Here is a 6998-nt window from a genome sequence, read left to right on the forward strand (position 1 = left end):
TTTGGTATTTCACCCAGGGCTACCCCAGAGTTTCCAAACTAACAATGAGTGAGGCATTTTTGAACAAATTAGTGAAATGTTGGGAAAGCAACACTGTGATTTTGCAGGGAGGAAATGGAAATGAAACGAGCTGGGAGAGTATTCCAAGATTCAGGAATCAGGTGAAAGATGTTAACTTAGGTTGTTAACAACTGAAAGGAGAAAAAAAAAGAAAGAGACATACTTTTTACGAGAGAGAATCTATAGGATGGACAGACTGTGGGGTTGAACCGATTGAAGAGGAGGAATTAAACCTGAAGCCTATTTTAGAGAATAGCGTGTAACTCTGAGCACTGAAAGACTGGCTTCAGAAGTACCTTTTAACTCTGTTGTTTTGGGGGCTTATGTTTGTTGTGTCTGGCAGTGGACATCTTAGGTCAACCTCAGAGTTCTTTCTGGGAAATAGCCCATTCTCAGTTTTCTATTGCTTTTGTGGTTACTGAAATATTTGTCCTCTCAGCATTTAAGTACGGTGTTAAATGTGCTAGTAACGTGAATCCCAGGGACGGCGGAGCCTGGTGGGCTTCCATCTATGGGGTCACAGAGTCAGACACGACTGAAGTGACTTAGCAGCAGCAGCAGTAGCAGCAGCAGTAATGTGAATGATTTTTCTTGTTTATTTGTTTGATGATGCTTTAAAGTCTAAATGTTTTATTGTTGGTTAAAATATCATAAGCAAAGATAATGCTTACCATATAATTACATATGCTGTGTACATTTCTAAATGTTTTTAATAATATTTTTGTTAAAGTCACACTGCGATATTATTAAAACTCAAGGTTGATTGATTCATTTTTTATGATTATGGAGTAAAATTTGTCTTGAGTGAATAGTTTATGACATGTTTTTGAATTTGGGGGAAATGTATTATCCAATATATATCAGTGTGATATACATATTTTGGTTGTAAAAGTATATGACTGAACACTAAATTTATTTCATTAAATCTAATAAAAAGGGATATACTCTTGAGGATATATTTGGACTCAGACTACCTGTAACACCATTCAGTTCAGTTCAGTCGCTCAGTCGTGTCCGACTCCTTGCGACCCCATGAATCACAGCACGCCAGGCCTCCCAGTCCATCGCCAACACCTGGAATTCAATCAAACTCATGACCATCGAGTTGGTGATGCCATCCAGCCATCTCATTCTCTGTCGTCCCCTTCTCCTCCAGCCGCCAATCCTTCCCAGCATCAGTCTTTTCTAGTGAGTCAACTCGTCGCATGAGGTGGCCAAAGTTTTGGAGTTTCAGCTTTAGCATCAGTCCTTCCAATGAACACCCAGGATTGATCTCCTTTAGAATGGACAGGTTGGATCTCCTTGCAGTCCAAGGGACTCTCGAGAGTCTTCTCCAACACCACAGTTCAAAAGCATCAATTCTTCGGCGATCAGCTTTCTTCACAGTCCAACTCTCACATCCATACATGACCACGGGAAAAACCATAGCCTTGACTAGACGGACCTTGGTTGGCAAAGTAATGTCTCTGCTTTTTAATATATTATCTAAGTTGGTCATAACTTTCCTTCCAAGAAGTAAGCGTCTTTTAATTTCATGGCTGCAATCAGCATCTGCAGTGATTTTGAGCCCCCCCCCAAAAAGTCTGACACTGTTTCCACTGTTTTCCCATTATTTCCCGTGAAGTTATGGAACCAGATGCCATGATCTTCGTTTTCTGAATGTTGAGCTTCAAGCCAACCTTTTCACTCTCCTCTTTCACTTTCATCAAGAGGCTTTTGAGTTCCTTTTCACTTTCTGCCATAAGGGTGGTGTCATCTGCATATCTGAGGTTATTGATATTTCTCCCAGCAATCTTGATTCCAGCTTGTGCTTCTTCCAGCCCAGCGTTCCTCATGATGTACTCTGCATAGAAGTTAAATAAGTAGGGTGACAATATACAACCTTAACGTACTCCTTTTCATATTTGGAACCAGTCTGTTGTTCCATGTCCAGTTCTGACTGTTGCTTCCTGGCCTGCATACAGGTTTCTCAAGAGGCAGGTCAGGTGGTCTGGTATTCCCATCTCTTTCAGAATTTTCCACAGTTTATTGTGATCCACACTCAAAGGCTTTGGCATAGTCAATGAAGCATAAATAGATGTTTTTCTGGAACTCTCTTGCTTTTTCCATGATCCAGTGGATGTTGGCAATTTGATCTCTGGTGCCTCTGCCTTTTCTAAAACCTGCTTGAACATCTGGGAGTTCACGGTTCACATATTGCTGAAGCCTGGCTTGGAGAATTTTGAGCATGACTTTACTGGCGTGTGAGATGAGTGCAATGGTGCGGTAGTTTGAGCAATCTTTGGCATTGCCTTTCTTTGGGATCGGAATGAAGACTGACCATTTCCAGTCCTGTGGCCACTGCTGGGTTTTCCAAATTTGCTGGCAGGTTGAGTGCTAGCTTTGTTCGTAGTGATGCTTTCTAAGGCCCACTTGACTTCACATTCCAAGATGTCTGGCTCTAGGTCAGTGATCACGTTATCGTGACTATCTTGGTCGTGAAGATCTTTTTTGTACAGTTCTTCTGTGTATTCTTGCCACCTCTTCTTAATATCTTCTGCTTCTGTTAAGCCCATACCATTTCTGTCCTTTATCGAGCCCGTCTTTGCATGAAATGTTCCCTTGTAATCTCTAATTTTCTTGAAGAGATCTCTTGTTTTTCCTATTCTGTTGTTTTCCTCTATTTCTTTGAATTGATTTCTGAGGAAGGCTTTCTTATCTCTCCTTGTTATTCTTTGGAACTCTGCATTCAGATGCTTATATCTTTCCTTTCCTCCTTTGCCTTTCACCTCTCTTCTTTCACAGCTGTTTGTAAGGCCTCCTCAGGCAGCCATTTTGCTTTTTTTGCATTTCTTTTCCGTGGGGATTGTCTTGGTCCCTGTCTCCTGTACAATGTCCCGAACCTCTGTCCAGAGGTTCATTTGGCACTCTATCTATCAGATCGAGTCCCTTAAATCTATTTCTCACTTCCACTGTATAATCATAAGGGATTTGATTTACATCATATCTGAATGGTCTAGTGGTTTTCCCTACTTTCTTCAATTTAAGTCTGAATTTGGCAATAAGGAGTTCATGATCTGAGCCACAGTCAGCTCCTGGTCTTGTTTTTGCTAACTGTATAGAGCTTCTCCATCTTTGGCTGCAAAGACTATAATCAATCTGATTTTGGTGTTGACCATCTGGTGATGTCCATGTGTAGAGTCTTCTCTTGTGTTGTTCGAAGAGGGTGTTTGCTATGAACAGTGCATACTCTTGGCAAAACTCTATTAGCCTTTGCCCTGCTTCATTCCGTGCTCCAAGGTCAAATTTGCCTGTTACTCCAGGTGTTTCTTGACTTCCTACTTTTGGATTCCAGTCCCCTATAATGAAAAGGACATCTTTTTGGGTGTTAGTTCTAAAAGGTCTTGTAGGTCTTCATAGAACCATTCAACTTCAGCTTCTTCAGCATTACTGGTTGGGGCATAGGTCTGGATTACTGTAGGATTGAATGGTTTGCCTTGGAAACGAACAGAAATCATTCTGTCATTTTTAAGATTGCATCCAAGTACTGCATTTCGGACTCTTTTGTTGACCATGATGGCTACTTCATTTCTTCTAAGGGATTTCTGTCCACGGTAGTAGATATAATGGTCATCTGAGTTAAATTCACCCATTCCAGTGCATTTTAGTTCACTGAATCCTAGAATGTCTACGTTCACTCTTGCCATCTCCTGTTTGACCACTTCCAATTTACCTTGATTCATGGACCTAACATTCCAGGTTCCTATGCAATATTGCTCTTTACAGCATCGGACCTTGCTTCTATCACCAGTCACATCCACAACTGGATATTGGTTTTGCTTTGGCTCCATCCCTTCATTCCTTCTAGAGTTATTTCTCCACTGATCTCCAGTAGCATACTGGGCACCTACTGACCTGGGGAATTCCTCATTCAGTATCCTATCATTTTGCCTTTTTTTACTTTCATGGGGTTCTCAAGGCAAGTATACTGAAGTGATTTGCCATTCCCTTCTCCAGTGGACCACATTCGGCTGTGGTCCATGTGATCAGATCATTATGATTTCAGTGTGTCTGCCTCTGATGCCCCCTCGCAATACTTACCTTCTTATTTGGGTTTCTCTTACCTTGGTCATGGGATATCTCTTCACAGCTGCTCCAGCAAAGCGCAGCTGCTGCACCTTACCTTGGACGAGGGGTATCTCCTCAAGACCGCCCCTCCTGACCTTGAACGTGGAGTAGCTCCTCTCGGCCCTCCTGCGCCTGTGCAGCCACTGCCTACTGGATGTGGGGTAGCTCCTCTTGGCCACCGGCCCTGGCCTCGGGCGTGGGGTAGCTCCTCTTGGCTGCGCTTCTTTGCGTTGCTAATGGTTAATTCCAGAAAATAGATTTTAGTACCAGAATGAAGGTAGATGAAGCAGATATTCCCAAATGTCTCTGAGATACCCGAGGGTCTAGGGGTACAAAAATGTCAGGGCTGGTAATATTAAATTAACATTTGATCAATACCTTGCTGGATTGCTTTTGTTATCTGTAAGGCAGTAATAAAAATGCCTGTAATTCATGAATATTCAGTTGATTTCCTTTAGGACTGACTGATTTGTTCTCCTTGCTGTCCAAGGGATTCTCAAGAGTCTTCTCCAGCACCACAGTTCAAAATCATCAATTGTTTGGTGCTCAGCCTTCTTTATGGTCCAACTCTCACATCCATATATGACTACTGGAAACACCATAGCTTTGACTAGAGGGACCTTTGTTGACAAAGTAATGTCTCTGGTTTTTAATATGCTGTCTAGGTTTATCATAGCTATTCTTGAGAGTCCCTTAGACAGCAAGGAGATCAAGCCAGTCAATCCTAAAGGAAATCAACTCTGAATATTTATTGGAAGGACTGATGCTGAAGATGTAACTCCAATACTTTGGCCACCTGATGTGATGAGCTAACTCATTGGAAAAGACCCTGATGCTCGGAAAGATTGAAGGCAGGAGTAGAAGGGGATGACAGAAGATGAGATGGTTGATGGCATAACTGACTCAATGGATGTGTTTGAGCAAACTCAGGGAGATAGTGGTGGACAGAGAAGCCTAGCTTGCTACAGTTCATGGGGTCACAAAGTGTGGGACGTGACTTAATGACTGAACAACAACAACAACAACAACTGCTGCTGCTGCTGCTAAGTCGCTTCAGTCGTGTCTGACTCTGTGCGACCCCATTGATGGCACCCCCCCAGGCTCCCCCGTCCCTGGGATTCTCCAGGCAAGAACACTGGAGTGGGTTGCCATTTCCTTCTCCAATGCATGAAAGCGAAAAGTGAAAGTGAAGTCGCTCAGTCAAGTCCAACTCTTTGCGACCCCATGGACTGCAGCCCACCGGGCTCCTCCGCCCATGGGATTTTCCAGGCAAGAGTACTGGAGTGGGTTGCCATTGCCTTCTCCAAAACAACAGCAACAATTCTTGAAGAGGTCAAATAAAGATATAAATTTCTGATTCATGGGATAACGTTCACTTACGATCATAATTAGACTTAAATTTTTTGAGGCAAAATCTTGTCACAACAGCATTCTGCTGTGAAACTGAAAGTCTATGTTTAAAAAATATTTAGCAAATTATTGCTATTGGAATGTGTTTTCAGGAAAAGCAGAAACAAAAGAAGGAAAAGTCTCTGGAAATTTAGCTAGCTCCTCGTGATTTGGGTTTTCAGAGAAGTCAGTTCATATTTCTTAGTTACAAATCAAGGGCAAGCTTTCCAAGGAAGTGCAAAATGCTCAAGGAACTGATACATCAGGGTTTAACCAAGTCTTTGATGCAGCATTTCTTTGAAGCTGTTTGGAAGTTATTTTATCTCAGTATGACTTTTTTTCCTTCGAATTCTAACTTGAGATAAATTTAGTTTATATTGGTGCTCTACCCGCTCTCAGTCAGGTTGTACCAGGCAGAGTACAGTGGAAGCTACGGCTTAGGGAAAACCCTCTGGAACAGAAGATCTGCATTGGGATCACAGCTTGCCACCTGCTAGCTGCTGCTGCTGGACAGGATACTTCTCTGTGCTTCAGGTTTCTCACTTATATGATGGTGATTATCTACCTCATGATCTGTCGTGAAAACTAAACACAGAGATTTAGTTCAGTGCCTGAAAAGTAGTAAGCAGCACACAAGAGTTTGCATATGAAATTTAGACAATTGGAAATGTTTATCAAAAAACTAAGTTTGATCTGCTAATTTCCTGGAGGTTTTAACTGAACATAATTAATAAAGAGGGCCATGGAGGGGATTTAAATTCATTATCTAACTTAATTCTTAAATCAGTCCTATGACAGTATTGTATCTTTCTTCCACAAGTAAATAACTGAGAATTGGAGAGACACTATATACTTATCCAAACTCATTAAGCTTAAATAGACTGGGCTTCAAATTTATGTATTCTTAGCGATCTAGAAATTAAGTTCTATGCTATGCAACTTCCAAATCTGAGAAAAGTACCAGGAAAGATGAATCCTCAGTGAGGACTGACAGGAAGGTGATAGGTAAAATGAGTTAGCAAATTACAGGAACATTTGCAGAGTGTTTCTGAGTGTGAAACTGCAGTCTTGGCCTTCCTGATTTTCCTTTAAGAACTTCCAGAAATAACAGTACTTTGAATAGGAAGAAATGAAATATATTTGTGAGTACAACATTATTAGCACCACACTTAGTTTTCATTTTCAGATAGGAAGAATCAAATTGTCAAGTAATTCTCCTACATTTGTTGGCTACTAACAAGTAATGAACCAGTTCGTTTTTACTTCACTAAAAAAAAAAATATTTTTCTCCAAAGAACGGATTACATGTTATTTGAAAAATAATTTTTATTATATTTTACCTGTCTTGATGTTATCATTTGAATCCCATCATATCACTGTACCTTCCAGATCATGAGAAAACTTTGAAAGAGTGAAAGGACTTCTATACTAGTGAGGATTAA

Source organism: Moschus berezovskii, chromosome 2 (genome assembly GCF_049115385.1).
Source record: "Moschus berezovskii isolate FMDL1 chromosome 2, NW_MosBer_1.0, whole genome shotgun sequence".
In the NCBI taxonomy this organism is placed as follows: domain Eukaryota; kingdom Metazoa; phylum Chordata; class Mammalia; order Artiodactyla; family Moschidae; genus Moschus; species Moschus berezovskii.